The sequence below is a fragment of the Triturus cristatus genome, chromosome 3_2 (assembly GCF_964204655.1).
Source record: "Triturus cristatus chromosome 3_2, aTriCri1.1, whole genome shotgun sequence".
NCBI classification, from domain to species: Eukaryota; Metazoa; Chordata; class Amphibia; order Caudata; family Salamandridae; genus Triturus; species Triturus cristatus.
Genome location: NC_140584.1, coordinates 249,942,294 through 249,958,725, shown reverse-complemented (window position 1 = coordinate 249,958,725; position 16,432 = coordinate 249,942,294).

The following is a 16,432-nucleotide window of genomic DNA, read 5'->3' as shown; positions in this document are numbered from 1 at the left end:
ATGGTATGCATGATTAAAACTGTAATTAAACTGACTCAACACCTATCCTAGTTTAGGGTTTAACATTTGCTAAAATTCATTAAAGTGAATATCCGAAATGCTATTTGCAGTCTTTGCAGTCTTGAAAAAAGAGTGAGGAAGGAAGACTCTTTTGGGATACAACGTATATGACTTTAGAATCACATTTGGAAAGCCCACCTTAAATAGGATTGCATTTGACATAAACAAGGTTATGGTTAGAAAAACAAAATGCTCAGTCCCATTGAAACAGACATAGTTCAGCGTGAGGAATAAAGTGTAATATTTGTATACAGGCTTGCTAGTAGAAAAACAATAACACTACCTCTTAGCTAAACTCAGAGATCCATCTGAGTTCGTTCATTGGGAATAGATGGGAAAATAGAAAACAAATTGTATGGCAACAAAGAGCATGATTACTTTTATGAAATGTACGATTATCGCCAGAAGTATCATGGGTTTTATTTGCAAGAGCTTTGTGAAACAGACTGACTTTTACTTGAGGCAGGCACATCATTGAGGCAAGATCTATGAGAAATAGGCAGAGTTTTAAGAAAAAAAGATCACTACACAATTCCATGTTCCAACTCCTTCACCTCAGTTTTCTTGACAAACTAAGGTAGCTGAATTGTGGTCTTTATAAGAACACTTTGCTCATGGTCAAGGATTGTTTTGTGTGTGAAATCTGTGGTACGTAAAGGATTGAATGTGAAATAGTGTGATAATACACAATCTTGCATTACAATGGTAGCACTATCTATGAAGTGAAATAATACAAAAAACACCTGAGGTGGGAAATAGGAATGTTCATGAAACTGTTAAAATTAACTCAAATAGACAAACTACTGCGTTTAAAATCAATTAAGTTATCATAACCAAAGACTACTCTATAACAGATGAGCAGGGAAAGCCATCAAACGAAGATTGTCTACTTTTGGACTATTATATGTTGTAAAGCCCTCAAAAACACAATTGCTGTGTAAAGTCCTTAAACTGACTGAAAATAATGGTAATCAACTGAAAGGCAGATATTGAATTAAACCGTAAAACAGCTATTAATCCTGAAGTATTAAGAGAGCTAGAAACAAAGTCACATTTCCCCACAGATAAACCTTATGTTAGGTTTCGATTCCCAAGACCCACGCCTGAGAATATATTGTGTTTGGGAAACTGAGAAAATAGAAAATCTGAAAGTAAAGTACACGTATTCTCCTTCAGGGTCTAAATCTGAATCATCAGTGTAATGACTATTCCATGAGAAATAAATATTTAATAGTTAGTATTAATTTGTTGTGCACAAGATACTGCCATTCTCACCCCAAAAAAATACTATTTTGTAAAGTTGGTTAGCAACTTACAAGTTGAAAAAAGTGCTTTAAGATATTTGGTATGGTTAATTTCTTTCATAAGTCTTTTCCCCTAATTCTAATGTTTTATGCCAATTTACTTATTTATCTGTTAATATCTATAAAACATTTACTAAACCCAATAAAAAAATAAAAAGGACATGAACCTCACTGGGAAGTAATTAGAAATCCGTGGGGCGTTATTTGGCATTATAGCTGAATGAGATATTTTAATTTATTAAGTCAAACAAACGTCTGTTACCTAAATGCTATGAATCCTGCTTACTTTCTAACTCTGAACTCAGCAGGCTAGGTAATTGGGCAACCTCAAAAAACTCCTACATTTCCACATCCAGCTGCTGATACACAAAGGACAGGAAGTTATCTAATTAAAGGGACACCAGCTTTATGTAAATTACACAAACAAAAGGCTTCCCTTCATACTTTTTTTCATAAATGACCTAATAACGTAGGAATAAATCGCCATATTCAGAGCTTTTGTTGTATTTTTAGCACAAGCCTCTTTGTATTGCTGCAAATATTGCTAAACGCGCCTAGCTCAAAAGGGCTGTTTATGAAATAAGGCCACTAAGACGCTTTTATTCCTTAACAGCCTTCAGTTAGTTTCATAGCATGAAATTAACATAATTAGTCACAGAGAATGGGTGACATAAGCGGTTCGCCAGGCACAAAAGCCACAGTATCTAAGCAAGGTATTTGGAGAGATCAAAAAATTTCAAAGTGCTCAAGACGAGAAGTTCCCTTTTATTTGTGCACCGCCTTAAGATACTGTTTTGCACTCTGTGAAATTCACATAATGAGATACAGCAGACAGATGACATTAGCGATGTGCCATGAGAAAGAGGTCAGTTTCCTATGAAAGATAGTCACTGTTCCTGTTCATCATTAATTTGCAGCTTCAAAGGAGCAAGCATATGATACTCTAGCATGTTAAGTAAGTTGCGGCTATCTTTAACATACCATTTCGCAGTTATTTTGAGGCTTGTCCGTGTTTTTAAACCCTGACTCGATGCAAAAGGTAAATATCCAAAAAGCATAGGATTGTATTGTGATTAGCAAAGTTTTTTTAAACGAATTAATTTTTTAGAAACACTGTCTTTTTAAATATAATTATATATATTGAGCTTTCGTATGAAACAACGCATTAAATTAAAAGAGGACTATAGGCAAACTACACTTTGTGGTATATTTAGTATCGACAATAGTACTACTCACGTACTAAAAATCCTATTCACCAACCTACATGTTATTTCTTCTATGCGGATGTCTCCAACGTATTTGTGGTTAATTTATATATATATATATATATATATATATATATATATATATATATATATATATATACGAAGATTGGAGAGCCCACAGCTGTGACATCCTCTCTTGCTGACACTTTATTTGGTCTGTGCATGTCAGCATCAACTCTTTTACCTTACGCGTTTCGGCATGCATGCTCCTTGTTCACAGGTGAGTATCATAGTAACCCAGTGGTCTTCTGGCTCAATTAAAAACCACCTTAACCAGAATGCACCAATATTCAAAATTAGTATCACGGAAAGTCCTCTGTGTTTCACGATGCACTCGGATTATTAAAATTTCAAGCTTAGTGCTAGGACCGGAGCCATTTTTTCATCTGTTTCCCTGCCCCCGTCACTGTGAGCAGGGAAACAGATGAAAGTCAGTTCCCAGTGGGCAGGAGCATTGTTTATGCTCCAACCTGCTGAGAGTGGACTTGGTGTTTGCTTCCACCATTGCCGGAGTTTTGAAATTGCTCCCACCAAGTAGGAGCAAACACAGGTTTCTCTGATGAGAAAGAGGGAAAGAGGTGCATCATCATCAGCAGCTAAACAATCTGTGGGACCCTTACCATGCAACCAGATGGTTACCATCCACGCTGTTTCACCAAAACTGCAAGACATGGTGATTCATTGTGGCAAATGCCGTATGCCAGTTGCACTACACATGTCATCTGTCACACAGTTTATGGTTGCTGTCAAAAAGCATAATTTTTTTACCTCACTGTTCCACCTTAAATTCGTCTTTAAACACAAGTAGCTGGCTGAAAAGCAAATAAAGAATACATTTATCTGTACATTACATACTATTATATTACATAATATAAGCAAATGGATAGCTGCATAAGTGGTTATTTAAGTGTGTTTGAGGCTGTGTAAGTGTCTGAGTATGGGTGTATAAATGGATATATGAGTGGATATATGGATGGTTGACTGGGTGTATTAGTGCATATGTGAATTAATGTATCAGTGACTTTGTGGGTGGGTCATTGTCTGTTTAAGTAGCTGTGTGGGTATGTGACTGGGTGGGTTAGTGGCTGTAGGAGTGTCTAGATGGGTATTGAAGTGGCAGTATGGATTGGTTACTGGCTGTGTTGGTGGGTGTTTAAGTGTGTATCTGTGTACGGTGTCTAGTGCCTGTGTGGGTGTGTGAGTGTTTTTTTGGATATGTGATTGGGTGTGTAAGTGGCTGTATGGGTGTGTGAGTGATTGTGTGGGTGTAAAAGCAGTTCTGTCAGTCTGTGAGTGGGTGTGTGACTGGCTGTGTGGGTCTGTAAGTGGCTGTATGGGTGTGTGAGTGGGTGTGTGAGCAGTTGTGTGGATGTGTAATTGGTTGTGTGAGTGTGCGGTGGGTATGTGAGTGGGTGTGTTAGTGCATGTGTGGGTCTGTGAATGGATGAGTGAGTGGTTCTATGGGTCTGTAAGTGGGTTTCGGCCCGATTCACAGAACTAATTTAAGACAAAATCCTAAACTTACTACCACTTTGGTATTCACAGAAGGCACTTACTCATTTCGGTATTCACAGAAGGCACTTACTCATTTCGGTATTCACAGAAGTTAGAAGTCCTAACTTTAGGACTTCTAAATGCCTTCTGTGAATACCGAAAGTCTTAAAATGAAATGAGTAAGAGCCTTCTGTGAATACCAAAATGAGTAAGTGCCTTCTGTGAATACCAAAATGGTAGTAAGTTTAGGATTTTGTCTTAAGTTAGTTCTGTGAATCTGGCCCTTTGTGTCTGGCTGTGTTGATATGTGCATGGTTTATGGGATTCTGATTGGGTGTGTGACTGGTTGTATGGGTGTGTGAGTGGTTATTTGAGAGTGTGTGTGAGTGTGGTATGTGTGAATGGGTGTGTAAGTGGTTTTTTTGTTCTGTGGGTATGTGTGTGTGTGCTGTATACATATGTATGTGAGTGTGTGACTACCTGTGTGAGAATGTGAGTAGATGTGAGACTCGTTCTCTGGGTTTGTAAGTGGCTGCCTGGGTGTGTGAATCAGTGTGCTAGTTGTTTTCCGGTTGTCTGAATGGGTGTGTGACTGGCTGCAAGGGTGTGTATATTGATGTATGTGTCAGATTGGTTTTATGGGTGCCTGTGTGGGTATGTGAGTGGATGTATGTGTGGTTCTCTTGGTCTGGAAGTGAGTGTGTGACTGGTTGTATGAGTGTGCAAATGGGTGTGTGAGTGGTGTCTGGGTCTCTGACTGGTTGTGTGAGTGGCTGTATGGGTGTGTAAATGGGTGTGTGAGTGAGTGGCTGTGTGGGTATGTAAGTGGGTGTGTGAGTGGATTTGTGAGCACCTGTGTGGGTCTGTGAGTGGATGTATCAGTGACTGTATGGGTATATGAGTGGCTGTATGGGTGTGTGACTCAGTGTGTGAGAAGCAGTATAAGTATGTAAATGGGTGTGAGTGGTTTTCTGCATCTCTGACTGGGTGTGTGAGTGCCTATGTGACTCTGTGATTTGGTTTGTGAGTGATTCTCTGAGTTAGTGAGTGGGTGTATCAATGACTGTATGGATGTGTGAGAAGGTGTGTTACGGGCTATATGGATGTATGACTGGGTATGTGAGTATCTGTAGGGGTATGTGAGTGGATTTCTGGGTCTCTGAGTGGGTGTGTGAATGGCTGTAAGGGTGTGTGAGTGGTTTTGTGGGTATGTAAGAGGATGTGTGAGTGTGTTATGGGTGGGTGTGTGAGTGGGTATGCAAGTGGCTGTGTCAGTCTCTGAGTGGTATATGAGATGCAGTATGGGTGTGTGGTGGGTGTGTCAGTGGTTTTGTAGTATAGGTCAATGAGCGGTGTGTGAGTGACTGTCTGGGTGTATGGATGTGTGAGTGGGTATGTGAGTGGTTGTGTGGGTGGGTGAGAGAGTATGTGAGTGGGTCGGTGAGTAGGTATGTGTTTCTTTTATTGGGGGTCTCGATCAGCAGATCTGATGAGCATTCACATAGGGGCTGTGCTGAGCACCATGTCAATCTGCAGATCCTACCCAATGCAAACAAATGTCTTTCCACAATTTCTTTCCCATGAGGGGTCCCTCACAGACCCCTTCATCAGTCCCATGGAGTAAGGATACCTCTATCCTGACACTTTGTATTGCATTTCTACTTTATTTCCTCTCCAGGAACTGTGTCCTGATTCACATAATGGTGGACCCAACTTTTCTTTCAGGTTGCGGACAGCCAATCACGACATCGCTGTTGGTGCGTGGCCCGCTGTTCCTCCACAATGCATCTGCAGTGGATACACGGAGGAAGTAATAAACTACTCAGTGATAAGATTTGTGAATTGCAATTGGGCTTTATAATGATTTTTCAAGTAATGAGAAATCATTATATGTCAGATTCAAGGTGATTGCATGAAGGAGGTAACAAACTAATTGATTCACAACTTTTGTTGTCAACAAAATTGATATATTGGTTTGATCTGAAAGAGAAATAATTTGGATGCATTAGTAAAACAAGGTCAACTGTGTAGGGTTTTTTGTTGATTAACATCTTTTTATGAATTTTCTCTATTTCATGTGATTATATTCTTGTTCATCATTACTTGACTGTCAAATATATCAGCTGGGAGAATTGAATGGTACAATTGATACATGAATATTGAAACGTATGCACACTTATGAGGTGAGTAGTTGAATAGGATGATTGGGAAGTTATTTATATCACTAGATATCACTTCATTATCAATATTTCTTGACTGGCAATAATACTTTTTTTGTGAGGATCATTTATTTATATAGAAATTATTCAGTTGATCGAGATTTTTGTTGATGCTCGCTTCCATGGGGTATTATGATTGTTTTATGATTCACCCGACATCTATCATATTATTGAGATTTGGTGATTTTTTTTAACCTGTTGCCCTTCAGGATGGTGGTAGATGATTTTTCAGTACTGATCTAAAATGGATGATTCATATAAGGATATAATGTGAAGGGTTTTTTGTAATGTGCTTGCAAAAATTAGGTGCATGTTTGTGATTATTTTATACTATGAATCTGTTTACTATGGTATGCTCATGAGGATGTTAATTACAATTTCTACATTACAATGAGTGTATTTTATCTTACAGCCCTGAAGAAGCGTCTGTGCCGCAAAACTTGTGTTGGCTGGGCTGAGACTGGAATTCCTATCATGGGAATAATTAATGATTCCCTGGAGAAGTTAATGAAGGAGTGGATTTTCTCTGATTGTGGACATTCATATATATAATTTAGGAATACACTAGGAGGGTACCAGTGACCTGAGATTGAAAAATCGGGCATAGTTCCTGATTTTGTTCTATATAAACACATATATCTATATATTCACTGAAAAAACAAAGTATTGAACACATTATCAATCTTTGTATTCAGGAATGACACTGTGTGCAAGTGACAGTTGATTCATGTTGATTTTGTTCCACAAAAGATTTTTGGTTTTGCAGAAAAGGTTTTCAACATGAGAAAGTTTCTATGAAGTAGATACTAACTTTTGTAAGCAGCCTTGAGTTATTAGAGAGAAGTGTCAGCAAGACAATTTGCACTTAACATAGAACACTCTGAGCACCACATACTTACCTATGTGCATGTGCTTGTTTTGCTTCAGAAGATGGGCTATATGTAAAGTTGTCACCACAGTATGAAAGGTGAAGGTGGTATGATCCTTAGCACCTTCAGAACTTGGCTATGTTTAGCAAATACTGTCTTTTGTGACAATTGTTCCATAGAGTGCACACTGTTCATACTAGACTTTTTAATACTCTGGGCTGTATTTTTCATTAGTTTTACTGTTTGTAAACAGTGTGTTACAGAGTAAATACTCCCCATAGAGTAAATAGTGTTAACAGTACCATGTTCTCTACTGATATCAACTTAATTTCTCAATGTCGGTTTGGTGAGTGCCAGGGGTTTGATACAGATAAAAGCTGTCCATAGTAGGTCATTTGTTTTGGAACTGGCAGTCACATTTTTTACTTTCTTTCAAAAGTTGTATACAGATTGAACACTATACTCAATGAGGGTTTCCCATATATCTGTGGTTGATTGTTAATGTGAACTATGCTACCTGTAAAGTGTACGCTATATGGTCAATATTGCACATTATGCTTGTTTTCAACACCTGAGGAAGTTGAATCTGTGATGGCTGTAATGATGGCTGATGGCCTGAGTTCTTTTGTACTTACTCAGACTCAGGTCTCTAATGCCATAGCAATTCATAGCTCAATATGTGGGAAAGTGAAGTTTGTATGATTTCATCAGTGATGGCATCAGGGATGACATCAATGATGTCATCTGAGATGTCATCAATTATGTCATTTAGCTTTTTTTGCACCTTTAGGAGTGCTGAAAGGTTGTCTTGGTGATTGGGATAAGTGAATCAGGAAACATTTCTTGTCCTATAGCTAGTAAGTAATAAGAAAGAATGATAAAGGTGTTTTCTCTTAATGTGAATGGGCTGAACAGTTTTCAGAAGAAGCAATCAGTGTACATTTGGATGAAACAGTGCTTTGTTTGTAGGAGACTCATATCTCTCGTAACAGGATATTCAAGTTTGATATGTTTAATACTTGGGCCGCTTTATATGCTTCTCCTCTGTAGAAGCAGCCCACAGAGGGGTAGATATTTTTATATGTAAACATGTTCAGCTGCGGATCCACAGTTGACAATCGGATACAGATGGGAAGTGGTGCTGGGGAGACTGCACGATCAAACACGACTTACACTAGTCAATGTATACACCGTGATCAAAGATAATATTGGCCTATTTAATACATTTCTTTTGTCATTAGTGGGTGCTGAGGGAGAATTGATTTTTGGGAGATTTTAATTATCTGCAACAGCTAGACCTCGATTCTTCCTCTAGCAAAAACTCACAGTTGAAGCTCAAAATTGTAAGAAGCTTCGGAGAACTCCAGAGAACTTAGGGGTTGATAGATCCATGGAGATTGGCCACTCCTTTTAAGAGAGAATACACCTGTTTTTCAGCTAGGTATAAAACTACAACTTGCCTAGAGTACTTTTTAATTTCACCAACGGTGGGGGTTAAAAGCTTGGATATGCTGCCTTATGGTTTTCCTGACCATTCAGCTCTAGCGTTAGAAACAATCACTAAGAAGTCAGGCCCAGGAAAGCAGAGAAGGGGGTTTACTAAATGTTATTTAGAGGATGAAAACTGGGGCAGGTCCTGTAAAATTGAGAATGAGAACTTCTTTGAACAAAACAAGGGGTATGCTATGGCTGGCATAGTTTGGGATGCCATGAAAGCTTCCCTACCCACCTTCATTATTTTCAGGGACATAGCTTGGTACAAATCCGTGATAGATGAAGGGATAGGATTAGAGAATCTGGTCAATCATGTGCACAAAGGTTTCTGCACAATAGCTAAGAAATTAACTGGAAGGTGCTGGAGAGAGGGAAGGGGGCTCTTTCAAGATTATTACTATGTGAGAAACTATGTGAAAGATTCCGACTGTGGCCAAAAGGTTTACAAAGAAAGTAATTTTGCAGGAACATTTTTGGCTTGGCAGGTGTGAGAGCGGGCTACATGCAATACCATTAAAAGTGTCCCAGAATGTGAGAATGCACGTCGGAAAATGACATTAAGGTCATTTTTTTAGAAGATTTTATTTATATTTATAATGCTCAGCTGGAAGTTAATCTGTTTGAGTTAAACTATTTTTTAGACTCTCTTCTAATACCGGCTCTTCCAGATGTAGATAGTAGATTGATATATAGCCCCTTTTCATTAATCGAATTAGAAGAGGTAATATGTAGCCTACCCAGATGTAAGATTTGTGGCCCAACGGATTCACTGCAGAATTTGATAAGATCTTTTATTCTCTTATTTATTGAAAGTTGCTAACTTTATTTTCAAGAGTGGTTTGCCTCCCTCATCTTTTTTCTTAAAATTCTTTTTATTGAAAACAAAAACATAAGCTTTGCACATCATGTGATAACAAGAGAATTAATTTGCATTACATACACAGTGAGCCTTGATAGTTCAGAAGGCCAATTTTACAGGAACTGTGCTTTTATGGCCAATCAAATTCTGACTACATGTGTTGCCCTCACGATCCCTCCCATCCTAGAGTTCAACATCTAGTCGCCCTTGCCCTCTATACTCATCTTTTAAGCAACGGAATGCCGCCAATTTGCTTACAAAGGGCAAGGATCCAACTGATCCCAGCTCTTACCATCTGATTACCTTTTAAAACACAGGTTATAAAATCATAATGAAACTATTAGCGAATAGGATTAATAAAGTAGCATCTTTTCTAATACATAAGGACCAGAATGGTTTAATAGCTGGTAGTCAATGGAGCACTAATACTAATTACCTAAGAGTGGCCTTGGATATGTTTCTTACTAAGTAGACCCCGTGGCGATATTTTGCAGAAAAGGCTTTCGAGCTGGTGGTCTGGGAGAATCATTTTGCCGTATTAGAAGAAACATTGATTTTCTCTCCAGATTACAGACTGTATTAGGATGATGTACTCGAGAGTAGCAGCCAAGCTAATTTAAAAATTCTACAGAGATAAGCTTCATTAGGGTTCAGCATGGAACTAGGTGTGGGCTGTCTGCTCTCGCCACTTCTCTCTGCTTTTTTCATTGAGCCCTTGGTGCTTGCACTTCGGAATCCTATAACTATTCAAATGCCGGTGGCTTTTATGGCCAAAATTAAATTGTATGAGGATGATATCCTGCTATTGCTGGCACTTTTGGAAGAAGGGCAAAGAAGGGTTCTTGATATTCTCGCAGCTTTCCAATTGATAGGAAAGTATAATATGTAAATTTTAGAGAATGACAGGTGAGATGGAGCTGTTGGTGACTTACAAAAAAGGTTGGCTACATTGGTCTCATAGTACTGTACTCAATGTGTTAAGTAAGATCAATCCTAAAGATAGGTGCACCGAAAAGGAGTTGATACTGAATTTGGTGGAAAACTCAAATATTAGGAAGATAGGTCAGTGGAATTGATACCGGTAGCCCTGTGAGAAAGTAGACCTGCATGTCTTAACACCTCAACCTTGAGGAGGGCCAATTTTCGCAAGCAGTGTTTTGCAAAATGGCTGGCATATAGGGCCCCCAATTTTTGTATGAATTAAATCAGAACTGGTGGTGTGGAATGGTGGAGAGAGAAGGGTGGGCCCACTTAGTTAGGTTTTTAGAAAATCTTCTGAGGCTCGAACTATTGCAAAATATGCCCAATGTCAGGTACACCAATAAGATCACAGAAGTTGTTGCACATTGCCATGCTGGTGGCTCGGTCCCTGATTCTTCAGAGATGGAGTTCCGACCTTGTGCCCTGTTTCGCTTAGTGGCAAAAATGAACAAGGTCAGGGAACAAGTAAAAATGTTTGCAGGAAGTATGGTGATATAAGGCTTTTGCCACTATTTGGAGATTTTGGGTGAGGAAATGAGGTACAGATGGGGTGTAAGGACTCTGATCAGGGTGAATTAGGCCTGTTGAACTTTTGCAGCTGTATTCTTCCTTTTCTTCCATTCATATGGTATCCTAACAATTTATGGAATTTCTTTTAAGCTGAATACCTCTGTCTCAACTTATTTATGATATGTATAAATGACTGTCAGCTTGTCAAAAAATGTACTATTTGCTTAAAATAGCCAATGTCTGAAGGTGATAAAGACCATACTACCTGTAGCCTTCATACTGTGGCACAAATGTTAAAGATAGTCCATCTTCTAAAGCAAAAAATGTACATATACATAGGATAGTATGTTATGTAGAAATTGTCATGCTGAGTCGATTCTGTCTTTTAACTCAAGACTGCTTACAATACTTAGTATCTATTAAAGTAAAATCTTTGCCCTTTTTGGAAACTTTTTCTGCAGAACCTCAAAATGTGTATGGAACATATGGGACACAATTCCTCAACTGCCATCTGCACGCAGAGTTACTCTTCAATACAAAGATGTATACCGTGCACTATGCCATGCTTTTTGTAAACACTTACACCCAATAGCTGGACACAGGCTGTAAAAAATTAGGTCAAAATGTAATATGGTAGTTACCTGCCTGTATGTAACTATAAATTAAAATAACACAGTCATTGGATGATGTCATCAGTGATATCATCAATGATGTCATTAGAAATGTCATCAGTGATGTTATAAATTATGTCATACAACATGTCATGAGAAACGAAATAAGTGAGGTCATAAGCAAGGTGGGAGCGCACGTTATAGTTAGCTCTGCTAACTATAACTTGTGAATTTCTGTCGTTTTTTGTAGTTTAAATCGTTAATGTTGTCACTGACATATTTAGCAACAAAAGCATGGTTTTCTCAGTGAATTTCTAGTGTTTTTTTTAACACAAACCGATCTTTTTATCACACCTAACTTTTGATATAACTTTATTTGATAATCAAGATCATAAAAGTGCATTAACATTACATAAAAACAAGAATCATGGCGGTAGATTTACAAAGATAGTAACTGAGCATTGTTGGCCTTCTTGACTTAACGCCGCGCTCCGCTGCTTTGGAAAACTCAGGACTGCACCGTATTTGCAACAATACGGCCAGCCCTGAGTTTCCCCCTGTGCTGGCACTAATTACAGCTGCCTAGAGCCAATGCAGGCACCCTTGCACTATAGTGCAAGTGTGCTTGTTTTGTGGGAATTATTGTTTATGTGCAGGAAGGTGCCCCTTCCTGAACATAAACAAACTTAAATGGAAATTAGTAACTTCTATATATGCTGGTTTGTGCAGCACACATAGAAGTTGCAACTCGTCATTTTTAAAATGATTGTTTATGTGCAGGAAGGGACACTTTCCTGCACATAAACAATCATGCATGGTGTTTTGCTGTTTTTATGTGTGCTGCACAATGAGGCACACACAGAAGCAGCAAAGACAAGGATAAATAAAGCATTTCTCCTCATTGCACCATGTTAAGACCAGGTTTTTTGGTCTTAATTTTGGTGCTACCCCATATTTACGCCACCCTTTTAAAAAGGGGGCACCATCAAAATCAATGGGTGTTGCGGCAGAATGCCCACCACAACACCTAATGCCCATCCTTTTCACGCTAAATATAGTGTGAAAAGGCGCCTTATTTACAAGGCAGCGTTAAGCCACATTAAGTGGCTTAACACTGCCTTGTAAATAAGGCAAGGCCCCTACCCCCAAATGAACATTAGAAAAACTGTCATTCCTATGCCTCTAGGGGCTTGTACATATGACCCATGATGTCATAAAAGGCCATAGAGAATACGAATGGTGGGCTTAGAAACTTGGACAGTTTAGTCTGTGTCTCTGCGTACTACAACACTCTGGCTCCATTAAAACAAGACCATTAGGTCTATTTATTCCCTTAAAGCTACACAAACAATGCAGAATTTTTATGCAGACAAGGCATCAGTGCAAAGTTTAGCAATAAATTGCAATTTTATTCTAGTGAGCATAAATATCCTAGCTTTTAAAATATAATCCCACAAACAGAGAATAAAAATTAAAAGAGTACCCAAGATAATTCTACCATACTAAAACAACCTTTCCAAGCCCACCTATTGTTTATGTGTGGTATTATTGAATTATTGTGGCTCCTCCTCTTCTGCAAGGATACACTTTGATTGCCATCTCAAGGCGAACATAGATAATTTGCCACCGAAAAAGTCACCAGCCTAGAGCAATTTGTTCTTAGTATCTAGCTGCATTCAAGTACCACCTGACACCCAATTCTCTACACAGTGACAACAGCCATTTCTTCCATTGGAGGCCATAGGCTGGGCAGAAAAGAAGGAGGTGGGAATGTCTTTTCGGGGGACTTTGCAGGCTGGACAATTTTCCCTTTTGGAATGAGCTAGTGCCCATTCAGCACAAAATACTTAAGTAGGAAGAGCCTGATACCTAAACTGCAGATACAGTTTGCAAACTTGGGCATCCAAATTTAATCGACTGACTTGTTATATGCAGGGAATAGCTTTAAATTCTGTAGTGAAAATATCTCTGTTTCCTCAAATAATATCAATTGAACTGGACTCCCAGTGTATTGAATTAAGATTAGTTTTTGACAAACAGCTATGTTCCTCAGGGCTGGCCCATCACCTCTCAAGCCTCAGTTTCCGTAGTGCCGACCTAACAGACATTAACCAAAGAATTGTTTGAACAGCTGGGGAGGACATCACATAAACTCCCTTATGGGTTCACTGTAAACAACTAGGGCAGATGAAGCCTGTGCCAGTATTGCAATGGGCTGAGCTCAGCTTTCCTAGATATCTGCCTAAAGGCTGTGTCAAGATACATTGGGATCAAAGGGGTGCCCTGTATGTAAAAAGGGACCTAATAAATGTATTTTCAGCTACAGTTAAAACATAAATTACATACAGACCTCGAGAAATATAGAACAGCTCCCAGGACATTAACATAATAAATCTCTTTGGTGGGAATGACTCTTTTTGAGTGGGTTTCTTTAAAGACATTCAATAGTCTAGAGGTGTGGTGCAGTTAAGAGCTATGGGATTTTTGAACCTGCATGATTCAGTCCAAGTCTGAGGTTGATCTTTGAGCCAGGTAGTGGAAAGCTGTGAATCTGTTCTATGGGTTTTAGTTAACAGCCAGAATACACTTTGGCCCTGATTACAATATCGGGCGGTCAGAACACTGACTGCTATTGCGGCGGTCAGGAGACTACAAGAAAAGTGCCGCAGCACAAGTCACAGTGTTAAAGAGCACTTTGTGCACATCCATACACTGTGCGCCATGCAACATGTGCTGCAAGGCACACTGTGCATGCATGTGCAGAGGGCATTACATGTGGTCTACAAGGGTCTTCCCGCCATGAAAAGGCTGCTGTGAAGGGACATCGCAATCCCAAAGTCAGTGCCTGCCTGACTCACTACTGTCTCTTGTCAGGAATACGATTCCAACAGACACCCTGTCAGGATCTGAGATCCTAGTGGAGGCAGCGGTCTTCCTCCCGACTGCTGATGGTCCGACGGCATGCATCAAACTAAGGCGGTCGGACGGAAGGGCTGTCTGTTGGAAGGACCGCCACCGATGGCCTGTCGGAGGTGAGGAACACCTGACATCACAAGAGGCCCTTTATTTTCTTACTTCTTGCAGGATTAAATACCATAAATTATTTGTTTGTGCTATTAAGGTCCAACCCACGCTCATTACAGATATTGTTTAAATCAACCAGATGCTGCTGTAGCCTTTAAGTGATTTCGAAGTCAGCGGTGTATCATCTGCAAAAACTAGGGCAGGTACACTGCGATTTGAGACTTTGGGGGAGTCACAACTGTCCAGCTGATTCACTATGGTATTTAAATACAATGAAAATAAGGTTGGGGCCGGGATGCATCCCTGCCTTACCCCCACAATATCCTTATGGGGTCGGTGAGTTGACCCTGCTCCCCCTACCTAACCCTTGCATAATTTTCTTTGTGTAACCAAACGAGAATTGCCAATAGATTGGAGGGGATCCCGATAATGTCTAAGGCTCCCTACAGCTGTGCTCTTGGGACTAGATCAAAGGGGTCACGGAGATCAATGATAGCAACAAATGGCACCCCCGCTGTTTGTTGCTACCTTCCAAAAGATACAATTAAAATGGAGGATCTGATCGACCGTGCTAATGGCACATCTGAACTGTGCCTGGAACTCAGAGATTATGTTTTTCTCCTTGGTCCACTCCTAAATATGCACTAGGACTTGCCTGCAGAAAATCTTCTGTGAGGGGTAAATTAGACTTTTCTGCCAGTAGTTACTTTAGGACGCTTTGCTGGCCCTTCTTATAAATCAGGATAATCTCAGCGGTGAGCCTTGTAGGGGTGATTGTCATAATATTCGAATTTGAGAGATAATTCATGTAGAGACCCCAGATGTTCAAGTTGGGTTTAAAAAGGGTCATTTGGAATCCTTTCAGGGCCTGGCACTTTTTCTCAGGGAATGGACCCTGACCTGAATCACAGGTTATTTTGATTTTGGCTGCCAATTTTGAATCAATGCCCATCCATGCATGGTCTGCACTACAAGAGTACACAATTGTAAAGTCAATCCCTAGTCCTGAGGTTGTACAAAGCATTCCACTGGTTTTCTCCTGTCATTTCCTCTCATCACCAAAGAATTCTAAAACCTTCTATTATCTTTAGAGGACATGGCAAAAATTAACTCATCCCATGGGTCATCTTCCGAGTCCCTCTTGGCCTTGGACACTTCTCTATTATAAATCACCCTACAGGGCACAAGATGGGATTTATTTTTCGCTTTATCACCTAGCAGAAGCTCTGTCCTGGTCACCCCACAGGATTTAGTTTACAACAGGGTTTCCTTCTGGGGTTTCAGAGTACACTTTTTGCCCAACATCAAAGTCTCTCTTATATAAATGAATAGTGTTTATGGTTCTTTTCCAGGTACCGATCTCTATACACTGGGAGAAGTCCATCTAACATCACTTTGCATTGCTTGCCACCTTCCCCAAGGCATCCGGGTGTTTTTCAATCCATTCTCACACGATAGCTTTTCTATTATTGGGGAGTACAACAACCCCTACTTTTACATGGACTTTGGCATGAGGGGCTTGAGCTTGCAAGCCCAATGTTGACTGACTAAGGACATTATGATTGCTATCAATCCATTGAACTACTACCATATCAAGTATAAGTGGTCATCCAGTCAGACTTATTAAAAAATAGTCAATCCGGCTGGAATGGCCACGTCGATTGTATGTATGGCTGCCCTTCCCATCTGGCCTAGATCTACTGTTTACAACCCTAAGGTCAAATTTTAGGGAAAATGGCAAC